Here is a 13,867-nt window from a genome sequence, read left to right on the forward strand (position 1 = left end):
CTGCTTTACTAATTGGGAGATTTCTGCTGGTAGTCGGTTGCACTGTATTTTATTTTGGAGTGTCAGGAGAAAGGGGCTGGCAACAAATGTAATCCACACTTTTCGGATATTTATTTGTCAAAATATCTGAGTATCATTTTTCATCCACTACACACTTTTGTGTTGTACTATCACAAATGAGCTCATTTAAAACATGCTGAAGTTGTATTTGGAAAAAAATTAAAATACTTTTACATACATAATTTAATACTTTTCCCATGCACTGTATTTTCAAGCTTATACCCTTCTAATTTTGATAGTTACTTATCTAAACTAAACCTAACCAAGGATTTTAAGCTCCACTATAACGAATATCAGACAAGGAATACACTGTTTAATGGAGAACAAAACTGGATTTCTGCTTAACATCAATAGGAACCAGAAGAGGGCACTAAAGACTCATGTTTCATTTTTTTGAATGAATGTAAGAAAAATAATTTCTCATGTGTACAGTTTCTACAAACAGCATCGTACTGCAAACGCATTACAGACATTAATGTAGAAACTTAGTGACCCCTGCTGAAAACTAATTTATTAAATGTATCATACTCAAAGTAAATTCTCTTTCTGCAATATACAGAAAGAAATTGCTCAGCAAAGAGAGGCAAAATTCTCCATTTGCCTGTTCATTTACATATTTGCAAGTGGCTGAAGAAAACAGTAGAAAGATCGTAGACTAACAGATTTCAATGTTTTATTGATTACAAATGACCTGCTTTAAATGCTGTAAGTTAGATAAGAACTATTTTTCAAAATCAAAATAATCAAAATGTCTTGCCATAACTGCATTCAGGAAACGAGTAGGCACATGGCACAAATCCCAGATATCTGAATCACACTGCCATCTAGAGAAATAATACAGCAATAAACACAATAAGTAATGTTGCAGCACTGCAAATGGCTTCTTTTCTATCCAATCAGTGACAGGCTGGATAAAGGGGAAGGTAGCTATTATTGTTGACCTTTTTTTTTCTTTTACTAAGGAGGCATAACTGTCCCTCTCATGCACATAATGACGCCAGAATCCCTGCAGGAAGAAATTATATTTTTGAGAGACTAATATATGGATTAAAACCCTGGAAAAGCATTAGACGATGTGATTCTGATTTGTAGAAAAGACAATTTTCATTAGTCTGTTCTAAAAGTGTGACCAATCGTTAATTTCACCTGCTGTTTGGTAATAGACAGAGCAGGGCAGATTAACTGTGTATGGTAGTTTAAAAAAATAGAAGGCATAACTAAAAAGCAGTAGTTTTCTATATGAAGGATCAAATTGATTATTTATCCCTACATTGACAAAAAATGGTTCATTGAATAACCTGAGTTAAAATGAACATAGTGAAGCTGTTTGTCTAAAATAATTTCTCACATTTCTTAATCTAAAAAAAATGTGCTCTGAAAAGCTGAAATCTGAAAAATAATCTTCCACAAAACTGACAAACCAACTAGGTTTTTGTAACCAAAGAACATGATGAGAAAATAAAACAATAAGGAAATAAAAGCACCTCCTTTAAAATGGAGCCGACACAAGATCCAAAAGTGTTTATGAGCAATAGCTTGTTACTTGGCTCTGTTTAGTCCAGCAGGTTAAAATTAAATCTGAAGTGTTGCTTCTGTACCACACAGTGATAATTTTGACATCTTTGAAGTCCATATGCCATCCATCAGCTCTGCTCCAAATATGGAGCCATCTAAAATGCTACAAGAGTGTGATAATATTAGTCAGTAATTCTCTCCCTGGGGGGTGGGGGTGGGGGTGGAGGAATTAGCTGTTTTTCTGCAGGATGTTGTCTGCTATAAATTACATAATTAAGATAAAATATCACTTTCAGAACACAATTGTATATTTCTTGTAATAAATGTTTACACTGATACCAATTTTACTCATATCTAAATATTATAAAGGGGCATCACCCTTGCAGACCATTTAGTTTTCTTTAAATATGATGTTTAAATGTTATGTTACTGCTTAAAAATTTCCATTGAGGGAATTATAAAACTAATTAGGCATGGTATACTTCAAGTTGTAGGACTGGGCCAAGTAACACAACAAAACTGCAGAAATTGTTTGCCCAGAACAACATAATTTCATCAAATTTTAACACAATCCATCAAGTAGATTTGCTCTTGCTCTTCAGGGCTGCAGTTGCAAGGACAGTGGTTGAAAGCAGAGCCTTGCGGATGTCCTCACACTTTTTGAGGGGACACACAAGCCGTGGGACATAATCTCTCAAGTGCGTCCATCAAGTTGCTTTTGAGATGCCCTTCAAGTAGAGAAGCAAATAAACACAACTAAATACAAAGTACACTGCAATGGAGACATTTATGTGAAAAAAAAAACCCTGGGTGCTTGGTTAAAATAGTTTTTTTTTTGCACAAAACATCAGGCAAAAGCAAAAATCAAACATTAACTTCTAATTCTTTTAAGCAAATCCAGCCTCATTTTTCCTGTTGCAAATATATTTGCCCATGTGTGCATTTGGTTTATATTTCTCATAGCTATTCATTAGGCTGCAATAAAAAACCGGTACTGACACAAAAGAGCATTATTGGGTTAATCAAGTTTTCCGGAAGATGCTGTTATTTGCTTTTGCAAAGTCTATCTTATTGCCATAAAAATCTAAATGTGTTGTTCAACTATATAACCGTAACATGTTAAAAAAAAACTTTTTGAAAAAAAAAAAATTTGACCTAACAGTTTTATTGTCATGAAGCGATGATTAACGATATTTTATTTGTTTTGCTAATAAAAACAGCAGTGGTACATAATTGCAACAAATTCATGATTTTATGTATACATATAAAGGATTTCAGAGAAGATTGCAGACTTGACCTGCAATTATTTTAAATTTTTTGATGAGACAAAAATAATTTGCATCAAATTGTAGTTCTGAATTTAGCCAGAAATTAACTCTTAATTCAACACCAACAAAAATGTATTAAAATAAGCTTCATTAAATGAAGGTACACTGTATGCCAAACAATAAATTATTTATATTTAATAGTTTTTAGTAAAATGTCTGATTGATGAAATTTCATTCTAGAAGATGTGGAAAGAAGTTTAAACAGACACACAAATGTGACTTTATTATATATTTAAAAAACACTAATGGGGTGGTCAGAACTTTCAATTTCAACTTGATGTGTGTAACCCAGCCAAGTTCCTGCTTTGTGTGTGTTTGCTGCCCTGCCAAATTCTCTCTAAGTGTGTCCATGTGTGTGTGTGTGTGTGTGTGTGTATTTTAGGGAGATCAGCTTTGCCCCAGTAAAATGTGTGGGCTTAAAATAGGGCCTGATCGAAGAATAGTGCTTCATGTTACACTGCACAGGAGACGCATGCAGCTCAAGCTCTCACTGATGTCCTCTTCTGTTTTCTAGACGGATATCTCCATTCCCTCATGAGGACAGCGGACTCAAAGCCAAGGTCACATCATTATCATAGTAAAATGGAAAAACTTGCTGCTCAAACATCCCCTGTGAAATTACGGGTCTTTCTCAAATTAATGTCCGTTTTTGTTTTTTTCTTTTTAGTGATCTTTCGTTTGTGTTTTGATTTCATGTTTGTGTTCACTTTGCCTCTTACACTTGAGCACTGAAATGCCCCTTAAATAATCAAATAACCCAGAAGCGTTGTGCAGATAATGGACATGTGGAGGACTCACCTGGGAATGTGTTGGATGACACTCAGACATTATGCTACAGTTGAGGCACAACTCTCTGCCAAGATTGGCAGCCCAATTCTGGATATCTCTGCTGTGACAGGCCCTCAGTTTTTTCCTTCAAGCAGCTAACATTCCCAGCACCAAAGAGCAATATGCCTCCCCTTCCACCTCCTCTCCCTGCCTCCAAAGACCTACATGTCTGGGTCTCTTCACACAAAATGCATCGCCTAAAGCAAAAATGTTTTTGAAAGACAAGGTGACTAGTCAATGACATCTGAAAATAACCACTTCCAGCTGTAATCCTTAAAATGGAAGAGCAATTCTCTACAATAAGGCTACCAGTGTTTCTTTTTTGTTCTGCTGAACTCACATGAAAATCAAAAGGTTCCTGGCTGAGGTACCTGCCCCCCTGCCATGGTGCTCTAAAGATGAGCGGAGGGAGTGCAAAGTTTTGTTTTCTTTTTCTGAATAAAATCATAGATTGATTTTAGATTATTATAAGATAAAAATAGTAAGAACCAAAATCTATCAGTAACATAATCTACAAAATCAATTTGAAGGATGTATTATTCACCTTTCCACTGAGAGATCCCTTTACAGAAGAAGAATGAATGGGTTTTCGCATATTTCGTAGGATTAAAAAATATGCTAAATCATTGAAAAAATGTATCAATACTTCAGCTAAATGTAAGAGAAATCAGCAAGAACTAATCACCAATACAACCCAGAATTAAAATTATTATTTACCTACTAATTAAATGTCAAACAAAATGGTTCATTTACGAGATTTTGAAGAAACCTGGAGAAAAGCAGCCCTTGTAGATAAAAGGTTTTAATTAAAAAGATATAACAACAAAAACAAAGTAAAACTGTGGTTGGGAAGTGAATTCTTAAAAGCTAGCTATTATAGACATCCATGATCTCTAAATGTTGTTACAAATTTTACTAATCATTAAATTAAATTATGCTTATTGCAAAAGGTCTCATTCAGAAGAAGTGACATCTCAATGCACTTCACAAAAAAACAGGTCCATTTCACATTCAAGTGTAAATAATCCAATTTGGTTCCAGTTCAGTTAATAAGTTCAAATCATTCCAATACAATCAGTCATGCAGTCCAATTCCAACATATTACAATACAGTCAGATTCAATCGATAATGCCAATTGGGTAAAAAATCATTTATTTAAGGATTTCTAGCCAGTTGCATTGAATTGTTGACTTTGCATCCATCCCTCATCCTGAGCAAGCATGTGGCAACAGTGGAAAGAAAACTTCAGTTGAAATATTATAAATATGAGCGACCATCTGCCCTAACCAACTAATGGTTGAAAAAGGAGGATGGAGTCAGCAGTACCTTCAATGGGAAAGTACTGATGGTCTCAAAGGACCAATGGCTCTGCTTATTAAAAGGACACGGTTAAATACTAAAGCACTTAGCCTGAGGAAAAACAAAGATTAATTAGCCAAGGTCGACTTTGAATGGTTTTACTTCTTTACAATTAGACAGAAGCTGTGGGCATAAAAATAGGTCTATGAAAGTCTAGTGTTTGAAGGTATGCTCATGAACGTAGGTAAGACTGTTATCATTTAAAAAGAGAAATAAATAAATAAAAGGGCTACAGATTTTCTTCGTTTTTTTATATTATCACTGCAATTTATAAGAACTTTATAAGAACAGTGGTCGAGAAACAAACTTGTCATGATCTGAGTGTAGCTTAAAATTGAAAACAGCCAGTTTGTCCTGAAGCAAAGCTGCATTACTTCTATTTTATGTGTTTATATAAGATTAAGTTACCCAAATATCTTGACCAAATAAATTTGAGTTGGTTTCAAATTTGTCACCTGGCTCCAAAGAATCCCTGCTTGAATTTTTCACAAGCTCAAAATATCCTCTTCGGCAGATTGTATCAAATATTATATTCTGGGACAGTCTTTTGTATAATAAAGATAAAATTGCAAAGACACAAGACACATGCTTTAAATGATTGTGTGCAACAAAGTAGGACAACTGCATTCAGAAGGAAAACTGCCTCTGCTGTATCCGTGATGACTGAAGCAGCCAGACACGCTTTAACTCCCACTGGTCAGGAGTCTCATTATCCCCCCAGAAGCTCACATAGTGAAAGAAGTAAATGTTCCTCCTGCTATAATGGGCCATGCATCCCACTGGAGGCTTGAATGAAACCAGTGAACTTAGAGTGAAACAGCCACATTATTGTTCTGAAGCTGAGGCAAATGACAGGGGTATGTGATGGCATGATTGGACCATATTTACTACTGGCAATCATACCTTTGACTGTCGTTGGTGAGCAAGGTGGGCTTGATTTCCAATAGCATTTCTCCTGCATTTTCTTTGTCTTAGTCAAAGTGATTGAAAGATTCCTCTCTCACAAGCCTATAGATGTTTGAATGTGCTTCATTTATGCATACATCATTTTTAGGTTTGACAGATAAACCTTACATTAGAAACTAGCTAAATAACTGAATCAGTGTGTGGGTACTCATCTTTTTCCCATATTTTACCTCTAGTAAGATGTTTCTTATATTCTCCCATAGCATGTCATAATAATATGCATTAATACCTCCAAGCTGTATGTTTTTCCTTGTAGGCAATAACAATGGGTAAAGATTATAAATACAAATAATGATTGGCAGATTGGGAAGACAAGTTTTGGGTTATTTTTATTCCCTTTCTTCTAGAAGAGAAGAGCAGAGCAAGGAGAGAAGCACACATTAATATAAAAATAACAAACAGTGTCTAAAGTTTCTTTCGACATTCTTTTTTAACATCAGCTTTAAACTCCCAGAGAGTTTGAAGTCTTTCCGGTTTCTATTTCCAGCAATAGAGTCGTCGGCTGTTATGAAGTGTTTCTTTCCCATCTTTGTCAGAATAAGAAGACTCACCTGCAGGTCTGTCAGAACAAGAGCACTCCATATGAATTAATCTATCTCTGGAGTGAATCTTTTATTAGTTGACAGGGCAACCTCTAGCTGACCAATACATACCAATGAGTTACATCAAAACTCAATAACCTGTGATGAGACCATAACCAGTGTGTTCTCTATAAGTGCTTAATGACTGTCAGAAAGTCACAATTTCTGACAACTAACCATCACAGTCTATACAGCAAAGCTCTCTTTGTCATTCACTAACTATACTCATGCACTGTTCTTCCTCTACCTCTGGGGATCAATACTTAGCATTAATACTTGCAATACGATGTTTTTAAAATCCACAATAGTGACCAACCTAAAATAGCTCGTACTGTTCCATCAGCTGGCTGTGCTCCTGTGCAACCAACAACCTCTAGTTTACTTATTAAAAAACATTGTCAAAAGCAACATCTCAGACTATGTCATTTCACTCCGACATTGTAAATTGCTATTTTCTGAAAGTAAAATATCATGTAGTTGTGCTTACTGCATATTATGATCATGAATGTTTACACAGATCAACATCCATAGTTAAGATGTTGCTCTGTTTGTGTATGTCATTTCTAGAATTTGTCAGGATCTTGCTATGTCTGTTTGTTTGGTGCTGTTTACTGTGTTTAGCCTCTAGATGGCGTTGGAACCTGGAGGAGAGGTGACAGGTGTTCTCTATTCTCCCTGATAATCACCAGAGGAGTATTTAAGGAGGAGGCTGCCAGCAACTCATTGCCAGAGTGTTGCCCTTAGTGGTTTTCCTGAACCTGACTTTGTCCTCAGCATCGAACTCTGCTTGGATTACCATCTTCTGGAAAGAAGCTATCGTGATCCATGAATAAAGACTCAAGCCTCCTGTTACTTCGTTGGATTAAACCGGCTGGCAGCCTCCTGGTTCCTTCGTTCCTTGGACCTCCTTCTGCGAACCCTGTCCACCCTCCTTTGTCCACTGCACCAACATCAGATACTCTTGGACCTATTAACATCCTGGCACTCCAGTATTCACAGTCTCCAGTCTCACGGGTAAACAATCCTTTGGTCTCTCCACACCCCCTCTGGCGGATCTCCCCATCTATCCAGTAAGACTGAATTATTATTTAAGAATATAGGTCCTGAGTTTTCCCTTGCTTACCGTTCTGTTTATTTTACAGTTTGTGTCCCGGTTCCAGTTTCCTGCACTTTCCAGTACACTGTAAATAAACTCCTTACCGTTAAACTCAGTCTCCTGAATTGCTTTCTGCATGTGGGTCAAATCTGTTAAAAACAATATGACAGAATGCCTTCATTAACATTACAGCAATGAATAAAAAGGGAGAGAGCAATCACAGATTCACAAACAGCAATTGTTTTTTACACATCTATTTTTGCCCTAGAATTGCAGACTGTAATCAAACATACAGATTCAAGCTATATGCACGTTTTTGAATCATGCCGCAGCTGTCATAAACAATCATAGCAGGTGCTAAATGAAACTAAGAGACAAAGAAAAACATTTTACTTCTTCATAGTTAGTTTCATTGACATAGGAACTCCAGATCCTGATCTTACCATGAGAAATAAACATCTGATTGTATCAGGGAGGAATCACATTAATGGCATTTTTAAATTGATAAAGAATGCACATGTGTAGATTGTAAATGACTGTGAAATTATTTGTCCATAATGGACATGAAGATCCAGTGCATAGAAAGAATCAATTGAAGTTGAAAAAGTATCAACTTGTAAAACTGCTTACAGTCAATAAAAATATATACGGTACAAATTTGTAATATGTTGCTAGAATAAGAAAGAAGCTTGTGCAAAATTACACCCTGTTAACCAAATAAATGATTATAGAGCAATGAGTAATTTACCTAAGTTATTTTTATGAATCTGCTTGAATGTTTAATACCATTAAGCATGATCTTCTGTGTATTAAAAAGAGGTTTTTAAAAACAGTTTGACAATTTATTTGATGAGGGAAGTTATTTACAAAAATATCAGCTAAATCTTAGTGGAATAGAGGATAATTTCTCTCTTCTGTGACATCCCTAAACTTTTTTGGACACCCACCAGGCTGTATTTTTTCACACAATCTATGTAAATCAAACTGCTCTTGTCTTTGAGAAGGCCATGCTACATAAATATGGGTGAATGTTCCCCTAAGGGAGTTACAAAATAGATTATTTAAATATGGGCATACTACATCCTTTGGTTCCACGATCCCAGCCGCATGCTCTTAAAGCATACAAGGCTTGACATAAACTGAAACAATGCAAAATGATCTGTAAAGGTGGGTTCGTTGTTCCATGTTTATGATCAGAGAAGGACTTATGTCACCATAGAGACACAATTTGCTTGGTAGATCTACCTTTGCATCTTGTTTTGGAATAAGGGTGATTTACAATAAAAAGAATGTACAAACTTCTAGCAACCCCTTATGGCTTTACGAATTTGTCTAAAAGTCTTTTATTTCATGCCTCAACCACACCACTAATTACCATTTGTTCAGCATTCTGTTTCACATCCATTCAGACCACTTTCTCCCTCATTCTCAACTGATTACTCCTTCATCCCTCCCACTATACTCCTTCTCTTAATTCAATTCAGTTTATTTATATAGCGCCAATTCACAACACATGTTGTCTCAAGGCACTTCACAACAGTCAGGTACATACATTCCAATTAATCCTAACAATTGAACAGTGCAGTCAGATTCAGTTATTTATCCAAATTGGATACAAAGTTTTTCTATCTAAGGAATCCCAGCAGATTGCATCCAGTCAGTGACTTGCAGCATTCGCTCCTCCTGGATGAGCATATAGAGACAGTGGACAGTCACTGGCGTTGACTTTGCAGCAATCCCTCATATTGAGCATGCATGTAGCGACAGTGGAGAGGAAAAACTCCCTTTTAACAGGAAGAAACCTCCACCAGAACCAGGCTCAGTGTAAGCGGCCATCTGCCACGACTGACTGGGGGTTTGAGAGAACAGAGCAGAGACACAAAAAGAACACAGAAGCACTGATCCAGGAGTACTTTCTGTTGGAAGGAAAAGTAAATGTTAATGGATGTAGCTCCTTTAGTCGTTTCATCTAGAAAGAAAAAACAGATAAACTTTGAGCCAGTTCTCAAGGTTAGTGTTTGAAAGAGAGCACATATAATTAGTTATAGTAAAAGCTCAGTAAATTGCAATGTCTAGGAGAGAGAAAGGGTTAAACACTGAAAGACAGGGCCATTTGGATCATCGGTAGAAGGTGAGCATTAAGTTGTTGCAAGCAGAGGCTTGGACGATGCCCCTCTCCAGAAAGGTGTCACAGGTAGACACAGAGCCAGGCCAGGTGAAGCTTCTAGGAAGAGAAAAGAGAGAGAGAACAAAGTTAAAAGCTGAAATAACAGCAAATAATGCAAAATTGGAGAGTAGTGTGAGAATGTAGCGAAGAGGGTGAAAGTGGTCAGTATATCCTCCAGCAGCCTAAGCCTATGGCAGTATAACTACAGAGATAGCTCAGGATAACCTAAGCCACTCTAACTATAAGCTTTATCAAAAAGGAAAGTTTTAAGCCTAGCCTTAAAAGTAGACAGGGTGTCTGCCTCAAGAACTAAAGCTGGGAGCTGGTTCCACAGGAGAGGATCTCGATAACTAAAGGATCTGCCTCCCATTCTATTTCTAGAGACTCTAGGAACCACCAGTAAACCTGCAGTCTGAGAACCAAGTGCTCTGTTAGGAACATATGGAACAATCAGATCTCTGATGTATGATGGAGCTAGATCATTAAGGGCTTTATATGTGAGGAGGAGAATTTTAAATTATATTCTGGATTTAACAGGGAGCCAATGAAGGGAAGCTAAAATAGGAGAAATATGATCTCTCTTTTTAATGTTCATCAGAACTCTTGCTGCAGCATTTTGAATCAGCTGAAGGCTTTTAACTACAGTTTGTGGACATCCTGATAGTAAAGAATTACAATAGTCCAGCCTTGAAGTAACAAATGCATGGACTAGTTTTTCAGCATCACTCCTGGATACGATATTTCTAATTTTGGCAATGTTCCAGAGGTGAAAGAAGGAAATCCTAGAAACCTGTTTAATATGGGATTTAAATGACATGTCCTGGTCAAAAATAACACCAAGGTTTTTTACTTTATTATCGGAGGTCAATTTAATGCCATCCAGGTTAAATGATTGACTAAGCAGTTTCTTTTTGAAAGACTCCGGTCCAAAGGCGACAACTTCTGTCTTGTTTGAATTTAGAATCAGAAAATTTAAAGTCATCCAAGTTTTTATGTCTTCAAGAGATGCTTGTAGTCTACCCAACTGGTTGGGCTCATCAGGATTCATGGATAAATAAAGCTGAGTATCATCAGCGTATCAGTGAAAATTTATCCTATGCTGCCTGATAATTTTACCTATTGGAAGCATATAAATAGTAAGGAGAATTGGCCCAAGTACTGAACCCTGTGGTACTCCACAATTAACCATGGAGTTTAAAGATGATTTATCATTTACATGAAAATACTGGAATCTGTCAGACAAATAAGATTTAAACCAGCCTAGCGCTGTTCCCCTGATCCCTACAGCATATTCCAGCCTTTCTAAGAGAATATTGTGATTGACTGTATCAAATGCAGCACCGAGATCTAACAGGACAAGTACAGACACAAGTGTATTATCTGAGGCCATAAGAATATCATTAGTGACTTTCAGCAGAGCTGTTTCAGTGCTTTGATGAGCTCTGAAGCTTGACTGAAACTCTTCGAACAGGTCATTGTTGTGTAAATGCTCACACATTTGATTAGCAACTATTTTCTCAAGAATTTTAGATAAGAATGGAAGATTGGATATAGGTCTGTAATTTTTCAAGTCATCTCGATCAAGCGAAGGTTTCTTAAGTAAAGGTTTAATGACAGCTACCTTAAAAGCTTGTGGTACATATCCATTTACTAGAGATACATTAATCATATCTAAAATGGGGCTGGTAATCAGAGGGAACACTTCCTTGAATAATTTGGTTGGGATTGGGTCTAACATAGAAGTTGAACGTTTAGATGAAGCTAATATTTCTGATAACTCAGGAAGCTCCACAGGATCAAAACAGTCCAAACACAAATCAGGTTCTGCAGTTATTTCCAATGTTGTCTCACTTGCTAAGGATGAAGTAATCAGCTTTGGGAGTTTGTCAAAGATTTTATTTTTAATAGAATCAATTTTATTTAAGAAGAATCCCGTAAAGTCATGACTCCTGAGAGCTAAGGGAATGGATGGCTCAACAGAGCTATGACTCTGTGTAAGTTTAACAACTGTACTAAAGAGAAACCTCGGATTATTCTTGTTCTCTTCTATTAATGATGAGAAATAAGCTGTTCTGGCGAACTGTCTTTTTTTATACCACAGTAGGCTATTTTTCCAGATTAAGTAGGAATCCTCTAGGTGTGTAGAGTAGAGGCTGACATTTTTTCGGGAGTCCCACGGGTCACGGGATTCCCACGGGAAACCCGCGGGACGGGAGACAGCATCAGTAAAGATCACGTGATTGGGACGGTACAGGATACAAAATGAACGGGAGCAGACGGGAGCGGGAGCTAATCAATAGGAGGGAAAATAAACTAGGATCAATTGTCTTTGGAAATGTAAAACTGAGACTTTGTTATAAACTTTAAGAAAAAAAAACTTGGATCGACGCCGCCATTGTGTAGTTTTTTTCCAAGAAGCCTATACTATAATGCGAGTCAAACGAACTACAAGACCCACAAGCCAACAGTGCTTCTGCTCGGTGTTTTCCACCTGCGTTCAGAATGGAGGGAGCAAACGCAGGTGGAGAACTGGACGTGGTAAAATTGGATTTGTAACGTAAAGTCAGAAGTAAGAACTTATCTATTAAACTCATAGAGCTGACAGGAAAGTCGCAAATATTACCGAACTTCAGGAGAGTTGAATGTAGCGGTGTTAACACGCAGTCTGCTGCTTATAAAACGTGTTTAGTTGTAATCAAGTTCACCAGTGATTAAGGGACACTTGTAAGACAGATTCTGGATTAAATCAGCCCTGCATCTCTTCATTCATCAAACCAAAAGTACCAACATGTGTCAAGTCTCATCTGACCAACAGAATTGCTGCATGTGCGCTAAAGATTTAAGAGGTAAGGTACGGAAGCCCGTGAGGGGACATGGGGAAATTTATTTATTTTGCGTCCCCACGCAATACTTTTACGTTCAGCATTTTGGAACAACAGCACAGATGACAAACTGCTCATAAAACAAACACTGATATGTCATTGATATGGATTATTTGTCGTATGCAGGTTAACACGCAGTCAACAATGCGATGAAATGCTTAGGATAAGAAGAACCTTTCAAATCACGATAAAAACAAAAACACTAATGGCGTACAAAAAAAAAAGTACACATCATGCAGCAGTAATAAGGAAATAAAGTGTCACAGATGTGGTTTCGTGCAGCATTATTGTCCAGAGTTCAGGAGTTTGACAGCTTGTGGATAAAAATTGTCTTTTAGTCTGATTGAAGATCATTTTATTTAAGGCTGATTTCAAAATAAAACTCAATAAATCTCAAAACGGGTGTAGTGTTTGTTTCATTTTTGCAGTTATCTGGTTTGGAAACTATCCCACAACGTATTGCAAAATAACGCAAAGACTATTGTGTGGGGACACAAAAGAGAAAAAACCCCCCCATGTCCCCTCGCGGACTCCGTATAGAAAGGCTTCATCATGGGAAGATATTAAATAAATATGTTGTGAAATAGAAAAAAATTGAATGTACCATTAAATGTACAATTTATTTAATACATCATTAAATATTAAGTGTACCACTAATTACGTCATGTCGTCTTTAAAATTATACTTAATTATTCAGTGGCACATTTAATTGCATTATAGTCCATTTCATGATATAATGGTACATTTATTGTTTCTAATGATGTATTAAATAAATAAATGGTACCTTTAATTTAAAGGCACATTTAATGTTACATTTCTTTCATGTTACATTTACTTCACTTATGGGACATTCACAACATTTATTTATTTAATGATGATTTTATTGTATTAATTTTGTCCAGTTTGACCCTCCATTCTTGATGCCTGTATAGGAGGTCATGTCAGAATTTGAATCAGGTGTTCTGGAGCAGACACACATCTAAAACTTGCAGGGAAGGGGTCCCTGAGGACCAGGGCTGTGAACCATTGAGGTACAGTTTCTAAATTATGAAGGTAATGCCTTTTTGGCCTTTTGTTCAACAAGT

The 13,867-nt window shown here is 36.7% G+C and overlaps 1 protein-coding gene across 1 annotated transcript in view; it reads right to left on the bottom strand.

Annotated features, from left to right (window-relative positions):
- Positions 1-2,075: 2,075 nt before the first annotated feature.
- LOC124864299 (putative E3 ubiquitin-protein ligase UNKL) overlaps positions 2,076-13,867 on the bottom strand; it is a 90,452-nt gene continuing 78,660 nt past the window's right edge. The window contains exon 18 of the transcript XR_007037286.1: positions 2,076-2,303. The gene's annotated coding sequence lies outside the window, so the exon portion shown is untranslated. The remainder of the gene's footprint in view (positions 2,304-13,867) is intronic.

Source organism: Girardinichthys multiradiatus, chromosome Y (genome assembly GCF_021462225.1).
Source record: "Girardinichthys multiradiatus isolate DD_20200921_A chromosome Y, DD_fGirMul_XY1, whole genome shotgun sequence".
NCBI lineage: Eukaryota > Metazoa > Chordata > Actinopteri > Cyprinodontiformes > Goodeidae > Girardinichthys > Girardinichthys multiradiatus.